Source organism: Octodon degus, unplaced genomic scaffold (assembly GCF_000260255.1).
Source record: "Octodon degus isolate 3935 unplaced genomic scaffold, OctDeg1.0 scaffold00059, whole genome shotgun sequence".
Lineage (NCBI taxonomy): Eukaryota > Metazoa > Chordata > Mammalia > Rodentia > Octodontidae > Octodon > Octodon degus.
The window spans coordinates 6,241,902-6,252,123 of record NW_004524635.1 but is presented as its reverse complement, the minus strand read 5'-3'; the positions used below and the strand labels follow the sequence as shown (position 1 = coordinate 6,252,123).

Genomic DNA, 10,222 nt, shown 5'->3' with positions numbered 1-10,222 from the left:
CAGTAGACCCTTCCCTAAAATATAGGAAAAAAAAGGAAGGAAGGAAGGAAGGAAGGAAGGAAGGAAGGAAGAAGGAAGGAAGGAAGGAAGGAAGGAAGGAAGGAAGGAAGGAAGGCAAGCCTGAAGCTAAAAAAAAAAGGGGGGGGGGCCACACACTTCAATTTCACAATTGTTTTCATGGATCTTAAAAGACCTGGCTATCGAGTTAAGATTAGCAGCACCATGTCTGACAGAAAGGGGCAGATGGTTCCATGACTCTGCAGTCACAGAAGTTCCAAATAGGCAATTACTTGGACATAGCAATTACCCCTCCAAATCAGGCACCACCTCCTGCAGGGCATATGAGACCATACTAAATTTTATCTACTTCCTCTCAAATTTATTTTTCTTCCAACTGTATAAAATAAACTTACATACTTTTTCCTCTCCTAAAGAAAAAAAAAAGGAAAGAAGAATGTCCTCAAAATTTGAAACCATGCCAATTTTTGATGACAAAGTATAGCTAAGACCTCAATTATTGATAACAAAATATAGATTTTCTTTTGCATTGATACTCAAATAGGCTATTATTTTTTATCTATCTAGATACCTGGAAAAGCTCCTTGAAAGTTGGGCTTACTCACTACATCTCTGTCAAAACATGGCACTGTGTCTCCTCTGCTACAGACACCTAAACTTGTCTCCAGAGTTGTTATAGTGGATACATGATACCAAATTGAGATGTCTAGAAGCTTAACTAAGTAACTCAGCAGTTCTACATCCTGGAATTAGAGGACATTCCCTTATCACACTAGGATGTTGTTTATTGTGTCAACTTGAGAAGATTCAAAGTTTAACTAAGTGACTTAGCAGGGACCAATGTCCTCACTTTGTCAACATCCTGAGCTTGTGCAGGAGAATGGCAGGGAGATGGTGTACTACACCCACCTGAGAGCGGGTAACCTGCACACAATATAAAGAAGGAAAAGAGGCTGGATCCTCCATTTCTCCTCCTGTTACTTTTGCTGTCTTCTACCACCTTGAACTGTTGCCCCTAAGCCATGCCACTCTGCCGTGGATTATGGACTAAAACTTCCAAAAACTTTAAGCTAAATAAACCATTGCCTCTTTAATTTGTGGGTTTTTTTTTTTGGGGGGGGGGAAGGGTCTACAGGGTGTTCAGGGTCTCACTACTACATCAGACTCATAGTGATCTGCCTGTTTACAGCCTCCCAAGAGCTGGGATTACAGGCGCACATGCTACCATACCCAGTTTCAATTGTTGTCTCAGCATGCCCCAGAGGCAGGACTGGCATGATGGACCCTGGGATCGAAACCCCAGGCCCTGTGCCTGCTTGCAGGTACTTTAATCCCCTAAGGTATTTGGCTGACCCTTGCCTCTTTAATTTGGGCATAAGACATTTTGTCCCTGGAACAACAGAAAAATAACATAAGGCAATGGTGCTTGAGGTTGATGCCAGTGATTTTTGGGAAATGACTGCATTACTGCAGACATCTGTTCTCAATTAGTGACCACTTAAACCTTGGGGAAGGAGGTTTTTCTCTTTTCTTGGCTAATCACTTTTTGCAAGTACTACCTACTAAAACTGGCTTCTCTTGGCTCAACCTTGATATCCAAGTTTTTCTTTTCTTTTCTTTTTTTCAGAACTGGGATTGAACTCAGGCCCTTGCATTTGCTAGGAAAGTGCTTATTCTACTGAGCTATCTCCCTGGCCCCAATGTCCAGGTTTTTCTACTTTTTCCATTTATGTGGTTGAGGTAATTCCCTGTCCCTTTTTTAACCAAGGGCCAACACTTCTCCTATGAGCCCCTAGTATACATCATGGCTTGGAGAAATTGCCAAACTCCCAATTTAGTATAACAGAATAAGTTTATATTCCCACCTCATAACAACCTCCTACAATGGTGAAAATCTTGCCTTTTATCTTCTAAGTAAGGAGCTACCAAAGTGGTATATCTCAGAGTACTGACTACCCCATAGGTAAACCACAGTCTTTACCCTAGAAATCTTTGTATGTTTTAAGAGTAATTTTTTTTTATTTTTTTATTTATTTTGGGGGGGGCAGCTCAGCCCACCAGGGGGCAGGGCTGGCTGGCATGTGGTGCTGGGGGATTGAACCGTGGTCCCTGTGCTTTGCTAAGCTTGTTCTAAGTAGGTGCTTTAGACCACTGAGCCATCTCACCAGCCCAAGAGTAATTCTGCAGAATAAAAACACAGTTAAACTTTGAAAACCAATCACATTTTCCATTTCTGCCACTGTTACAAGTGCAATTTCAAATATGCTTACCATAATATAATAAAAAAAAAAAATAAAGTCAAACACAGGAAAAAATACACCCTACCCACCACCTTTTCACCACTTCAGGAACTTCAGTGAGTCATTCAGGAGGAGAAAAACCCTACCCATCACCTCTCCTCCACTGTGGGAATCTTGGTCTAGAGTAACTCAGGTACCTGACTTATCCACCATGAGGCACGCATCCAGTGTGGAAAGCACCCAGGATTCAGCAACCAGCTCATATTGAGGAACCCAAGATAAAAATCCACTCTAACAGGGGAAATACTTTGTATAAAAACTCCTAATTTGTAATTGGTTTGTTATATAGCTCTAGACTTTGCTCTATATGGTCTACAGTACAAAATCAATAGCTACCATTTGCCAATTTGTAAATTGTGTTTGATGCTGTCATTATTGTTAATTGTACAATAGTAGCTATGATGTCATGTCTGTTGTTGTAGAGATTCACTGTTCTTTCAGTGGTCCCTGGGAGAAAATGGTGAAAGGATATAGAAAATAAAGAGAAGAGATAAAAGCTGATGTCAGGTGCTGGTCTGTTTGCCTGATTGGGAAAAAATTTGAAGAATAATAGTAGGGACATTTATTTATACCTTTGCAAAGTTACTATCAGAAAATAAAAAATAAAGGGGGCTGGAGAGATAGCTCAGTAGAATAAGGGCTTGCCTGGCAAGCGCAAGGGCCTGAGTTCAATCCACAGTTCTACAAAAAAAAAAAGGTACTATCAGAAGACACAAGGTTTCCTAGTGATGAATAGCCAAAATTGTCCAGACAGGGTGTTTTTCCTCAAGACTGAGGTAGCTTGACTTCTTTAGGCACTCTGGCCTTGTCCTGTGCTCCCACATATGATCAATTTCCAAATTCAGCCACTCCCAGTATATTCTATCAGTTGTTCTCCTTCTGCAATACTACCAGGAAGCTCAGGGATAATAACCTCACCATAGCCCTACATGTGAAGAATGCCGACTCAGGTAAACAGAAACCGCATACTATTCAATTAATTGGAAGAGTAGGATCTTGGGACAGACACAAACCAAGAATCTTCTACACATGGAAGATATTCCTGAAGGATAGACTTTTCTAGAGAGATCTTGATATAAGTGATATAGGTACCTCAACCAAACTCACGAGGATCATCATGGAAAACAAAATGAGTAGTTTTTGACATACAAAATGGCAGGACAAGGGATCAAAATGCAATCTCAGACCTCTAGCCCAACCAGACCAAGTCCAGGAGACATCAGTGTAGAAGAAATTGAAAAGCATACACCTGAAATTTCTGACATGATAACAACTGAAGCAAACAAACAGCTCTAGGAGGCTATAGAAAAAAATCAGATCAGAAATCTGGGAGAAAATGGTGAGAGGATTTATATAATAAAGACAAGAGGTAATAACTGAGGTCAGGTGGTGGTCTGTTTGCCTGATGGCAAAGGACCCAAAGAACAACAGTAGAGACATTTATTAACCTTTGAAAAGTTAGTATCAGGAGACACAAGGTTGCCTAGTGCCTAATAGCCAATAAGGTCAAAGCAGGATGTTTTTCTCAAGACTGAGGAAGCTTATGGGCGAGCCAGATAGCTCAGCAGATTAAAGTGCCTGTTTAGGCAGACGCAAAGTCCTGGGTTCAATCCCCAGCATGCCATGCCAGCCCCACCCCCAGGGCACACTGAGATGTGATTGAGACTGGGTGTGGTGGTACTCTTGGGAAGCTGAAAACAGTAGAATCACTCTGAGTCCAATCTGTATAGTGAGACCCTGTAGACGCCACTAAATTTAAAAAAAAAAAAATACTGAGGTAGCTTAACTTCTTTAGGCACTCTGGCCTCGTCCTGCCCTCCCACATATGATCGATTTCCAACTTGGAAATCTCTTGGGCAAAAAAGAAAAAGAAAAGAAAAGAAAAAAATGACAACCATAATGAAAGAATTGCTCAGCATATCTAAAGAAAACATAGATTTTAAAAAAGAGGAATATAGAAAAATTAAAGAAACCTTGAATGAGCAACATAAGAAAGAATTAGAACACATGAAACAGATTCAAGGAGATAGCCAAGAAATTAACATTTCAGTTAAAATCTAGCAAAACCATTTAAACAAAACTGAGGATAGAACTTCAGACCTTGAAGACATTGTTTCATCTAGCAACCAGGAAAGGAAAGGACTGAGAATCCTTTTTCTAGGTCTTGGGCCCTAGAAAACTCAACATAAAGCATCGGAAGTATATGAACTCTCTCTTGCCAACCAACTCTCTGATTTTACTTTCTCTGCTATGGGTGTTTATAGCTTTTTATCTTATGAAAGCAGCAAATACCTATATTTGAGATTAAGGTGAGAGAAAAGGATTACCAGGACCTCAGATGCAGAAAATTCCAGTGGCAGAACATGGATTAAAACTCACAACTTCTTGACTGAAGAGTTTTGTTGACCCCATTACACCTTGATAGTACTAATGTAACACCAGAAATACAACATGCAATCCTGATGGGCATAAAATTAGATAGTTACTTGTATGAGTTTCTTACCTTGTGCATCTATGTATTCACACAAAATTTAATAATAAATGCAGTGTCTCTGTTAGAAATAGCAGCAATATTCTTTCAACAATTCCTTGAGGAGAAAAGTAAGCGGGAAGAAAATAAACCTAGTTTTAACACTTTTAATAATGACTCAAAATGATAAAATTATGAAGGAAATATAAAAAATAGATGTCTGTTGCTCAAATGATTAATACTTTTGAAAGCGAAAAATCTTTCTATGAGAATAAAGAGGTTTCTGTTTGTTTTAGGATAGGACTTTTTCACCAAATAATTTCCAAACAGTACACAGAAATGAAATATGATAAACACATTTACATATACATCATGCAACATTTTATGCAGTACTCAGTGCTGCAGAAATAGGTATTGATATGAATAATTCATAAGAAGGAATTACATATTGCTTCAGTAACATTATCTACAATTACTTTCAACCTCATCTATGTGCTAAAACACTCCAGAATGAGCACAGGATGACAGTTCGGCAGTAGCAGCATGGCCAATAATATTAACATCAGGCAAAATAAGGAATCTGTGTTCTGTCCTAGAAAACTCAAAACTATTTTAAGAAAACACATGGCTTTGTTAACATTTTTCAAAACTCCCTTAGCTCCATTCAAGTGACTCTCATTTAAGTGGGTAGTGATCACAAGGATCATATTCCAGTCTACCTACTAAGCAACATGCAGGGAGTGCTGAGCCACAGAAAGACCTGTGTGTCACATTTAAAGCCACACCATAGAAAGCCACAGAATTTACATGCTATTAACATCATTCACACATGTCACGTGAAGAGGACTGGACTAATTACCAACTGAGATATTGTATCAGTGCTCATATTTTACCTGATCAGATTCAGTGCATATAGCAATCAATACCAGAACATTAGTCCCCTTAAAAATAAAATTATAGTACTCTCGCTAATTGAATACATGCTACCATTAACTTAATAAATAGTCAACAGTCTATTTTCTCAATATTAAAGTAGGAAGAGCTAAAAATGACTAATGCAAATTCATTCAAATATCTCTCAAGCTGTGGTATAAGTCAGAACATTTTTAAAAGTCATGCTCTTAAATAGCATTGAGTTTACACCTACAGTTGTATGGCATGTGTTGAATCAAAGAGAATCAAATCTGAGGGTAGAAGAATCAGTTAGAATTTCCCTTTCAACTTCATAAGGTGGTAATGTACTCTGAATGTCTGGTGTTATAAAACCAAGGAGAAAGCGGGTTGTTGTTATCCAGTAGAGACAAAAAGAGCATGCTTGAAATTCAGGTGATTCCTTACAGTGTCTTTTAGAATTTCCTTGACCAACGCTACTTTGCAATTAAAATTTCAGCAATGAAATAAAAATCCAACCAGCAAAGATTCAAATTCTTCTGGAACAAAAATTTGATTCTCCCTCTACAACAGAACAGAGGCTGTCCAGAATATTGGCAGGGGGTGAGGAGAACAGGAATTGATCGTAGAAAATGAAAGATATGATTATGTTATATGATTATAAAGCTAAGTCTCAAGACCAGATTCACAAAACATTTATATTAAGGTTTCTCCTGCTACCTTCCATAAAGCAGCAGTCACTGTAAATATTTTAGATTTTAGATGGAAGTGCAACTAACACTTTGATAATATGATCTGATGGGATTTTGTATGCTCTGCATTGAAAACACATTTATTAATGCAAAGAATAATTTAAGATGTTCAGGAGCAAGTTGTAGATATTTTCTATGTATTCTCTTAAATATACTCTTTATTATTCTCTACCACATCCTATATACAAGGAGAGACCACTGCTGCTCCATTGACTTCTGGTTTCCCATATATTTGAGCAAGAGAAGACACTGGTAAAAAAGTCAAAAATGGAATGAAGAAGAGTTAGGTCAAGGTGTATATTCCTCTAGCACTCATCCTGCTAGGACACTGCAGTTCCACTGCCTTTCTCTATTGCAAACCACAGCTGCAATAATTAACCTTTGGCTGCATGATAGTTCCCAGTGAAAGTAAAAGTAAATGCTTCCTTTATGTATTCCTTTAAGCATAAGATTCCTAAAAATTCAATCACTGCCCTGAACTAGGGCACTATAAGTTTCATTGTTTTCTCTATATCATGTCCACATCTTTGTGAACATCCCTTTGTACTTCTTTTCCCACTTAGGTAGTGTCCTTTTTTCTGTCAGGACCCCAAATGATACACAACCTAATAAGAGCAAAATATTGAACAAACACATGGAATATTCTCCAGGGAATAACATATGCTGTTTTGTGAAACAAGGGCTGAAAACCACATACAGTGTGATTTTCCTTCCTTGAAATTAATTCAACAGTCCATAATGGAAATAAATATCCAAAGAAAACCCTGCATTTGAAAATTAAACAAAAAAAATCTTCTAAATAATGAATGAGCTAAAAGAAATGCTTTTAGAACTGGGGAGATAGCTTGGCAGTCTAAGTACCTGTCTAGCAAGTGCAAAGACCTGAGTTCAATCCCTAGTACCTCATGCCATGCCAGCCCCAGAACCCGAGGTGCACTGTGCCAGCCACCAAAACCAGGCAAGGGGGCACAAGCCTTTAATGCCAGCGCTGGAGAGGCTGAGACAGGAAGATCGCTATGAGTCTCAGCTGCAGTTAAGCACTTTTAACTGAATAAAACAAAACCATAATATATTAAAACCTGTAAGAAACAGCTAAGGTAGTGCTTTGAAGGGAACATATACTAAACTATCAAAAAATAACTTGAATTAACAGCTTAATTTTCTACTTTAAGAAACTGAAAGGGGCCAGGGAGATGGCTCAGTAGAAAAAGTGCTTCCCTGGCAAATGCAATCACCTGAGTTAAGAAACTAGAAATAAAAGGGCAAACTAAATCAGTACAAGTAAAAGAAAGAAGAGAACGAATTTTATAAAACTAATAGGAATTCAAGAGTAAATCAGTGAGAGTATTCAGTCACAACGCACATGAAAGAACCAGGGCTACAGACTGTTGACCTCCCCTAAACATTGCTCTTTTTAGTCTTTCAACCAGTGGAACAAGACAGATTAGAATAAATTCATGTTTTCCTGAAGGTGCCCTACAGAAAAAAATCATGTTAGTTGATATATCACTTCAATATATCTTTTAGAGTAACTCATTGAAAATTCAGTTTTCTAAGTGATTTCTGGACCTTTGTTGAGAATTGGTATAAATGCATATTTTCTTTAAGCAAAACCACAGATCAATTTTTCACGGACACTTATTTCATAATTGTAAGAATATCTTCTCTGTGACATACTCAGATTGGCTTTTTCTTCATTAAATATATTGCAACTTACTTTGGGATACATCACAAAAGACGAGTTCCTTTCCTGTCCCAGTACTTCCCTCCTACTTGTGCTTTACTCATTCCTGAAACTATCATATAATACTGAAACCTCAGAAACCATCAGCTAAAATAAACTTATCTTCCATTATTTTTGATTAAATTAATTAGTACATTTTAGGTATACATAATGATCACATTCATTATAGGGAAATTGTACCTATACATGATATAACTTGATATACCTCACCTCTACCTTCCCTTGAACCCCTCTTACCTTTCATATTTAAAAAACTTTGCTTCCAATTTTTCCTTCTCTTCTCATGTTTTTTTTCTTTTTCCTTCCTTCCTTTCCTACTCTCTGTCCTTAGTGTCCCTTTTCATTTGAACATTTACTTTCTATTTCACAATAATCTATTACATATTTTGATCCTTATTTATGCTTTTGGTTTCTCACAGGACAGAAACAATGTGATATTTACACATATGTGGTCAATATATTTCACTGAGGACCCAAAAGCTACAACTCTTGTTGCATAGGTCCTGCTTTAACTTGGTCTTAACCATCCAGTAGAAAAGTATGAAGACGAAATATAGGAAGTAAAGCCATGCTGTTATGTTGAGCTGTAGGGTACTCAGGTCAACAATTTCTGACATTGCCAGTTAAACAGAAGACCCAATGCTATTATGGGCTACTGGACTCTTTTAGAATCTTTTGCTGAGTTTACACACCTATAATATTCAAATAATGGAACTTAACAAAAAAAGGGTATATAGATGAATGTCCATTTTGTATCTGTGTATTCAAAGTGGATGGGATAGATATATAGTTACATTCCCTTAATGAATAGAATGATTTCTTCTAATGGTGTTTGTAAATAGGATCTCAAGTCCGCATCTTGTACAGCAATTAACCACTAAGAAGAATGTATGCAGTGTGTTAATTATTGAAACTGTCCTAGCGATTTGATTTGAAACTGTCTCATTGCTATTTGTTTATCAATAAAATTATGAAAAAAATAAATTATTATACTAGGGCTGGGGAGATGGCTTAGTGGCATAAGTGCCTGCCTGGCAAGTGTAACGTTCTGAGTTTAACCCCAGTACTGGAGGATGGGGGTGATATATATATAATTTATCATTAAATAGAACTCTGCCTTATTGCTTATATATATATTTCACTGAGGAATCCAGTCTAAAGATGCATGCATTTAGCTATGAAATTATCAAGTTTATCCTTTTTTATGGCAGAGTACTAATATACTGTATAAAAAACTTCTCTGTCCATTCATCAGCTGATGGGCATTTGGGCTGTTTCCAAGCTTTGGATATTAAAAACTGTGCTTCCATAACACGGATGTGCATATATCACTATAGTATGATGCTTTTTATTCCTTCAGGAAGATACCAAGCAGAGAAATAGCTGGATCAAGTGGACTCTGGTCTTCATTTTGCAAGAAATCTCCACAACGATTTCCACAGTAGTTATACCAGTCTATGCTCCCAACAACAGTGAAAGGTTCATTTTCCCCACAGCACCACCAGAATTTGTTATCAGTTTACCTCTTGAAAACAGCCATATTTTCTGGAGTGAGATGGAATCTTGGTGTTGTTTTAGTTTGCATTGATCAAATGACCAGTGATGTTGAACATGTTTTCATATATTTATTTGTTGTTTATACATCTTCTAAGAAGTGTCTATTAATTTCAGATGACCATTTTTGGATTGGGCCTTTAAATTTGAGGGTGCTTGATTTTTGATCTAACTAACATTTCCACAATGATATTGAATAAGAGTGGTGACTTTGTATATTCTAGTCTTTTCCAGATTTTAGAGTGGAAGCTTTCTCTTTTTAACCATTTAGCATGATGTCAGCTGCTGGTTAGTCACAGATAGCTTTATTTTATTTTATTTTATTTTTGTATTTTAGAGAAGGGTCTGCAGGGCGTTCAGGGTCTCACTACTAGATCAGACTCATAGTGACCCACCTGTTTACAGCCTCCCAAGAGCTGGGATTACAGGTGTGCATCACCGTGCCCAGTCTCAAATTACCATCTCAGGAGTCCCTGGGGTGTGGGGATGGCAT

At 37.5% G+C, this 10,222-nt stretch overlaps 1 pseudogene; it reads left to right on the top strand.

Moving 5' to 3' along the window:
• Positions 1–356, top strand: part of LOC101592689 — a 956-nt pseudogene extending 600 nt beyond the window's left edge.
• The last annotated feature ends 9,866 nt before the right edge of the window (positions 357–10,222 follow it).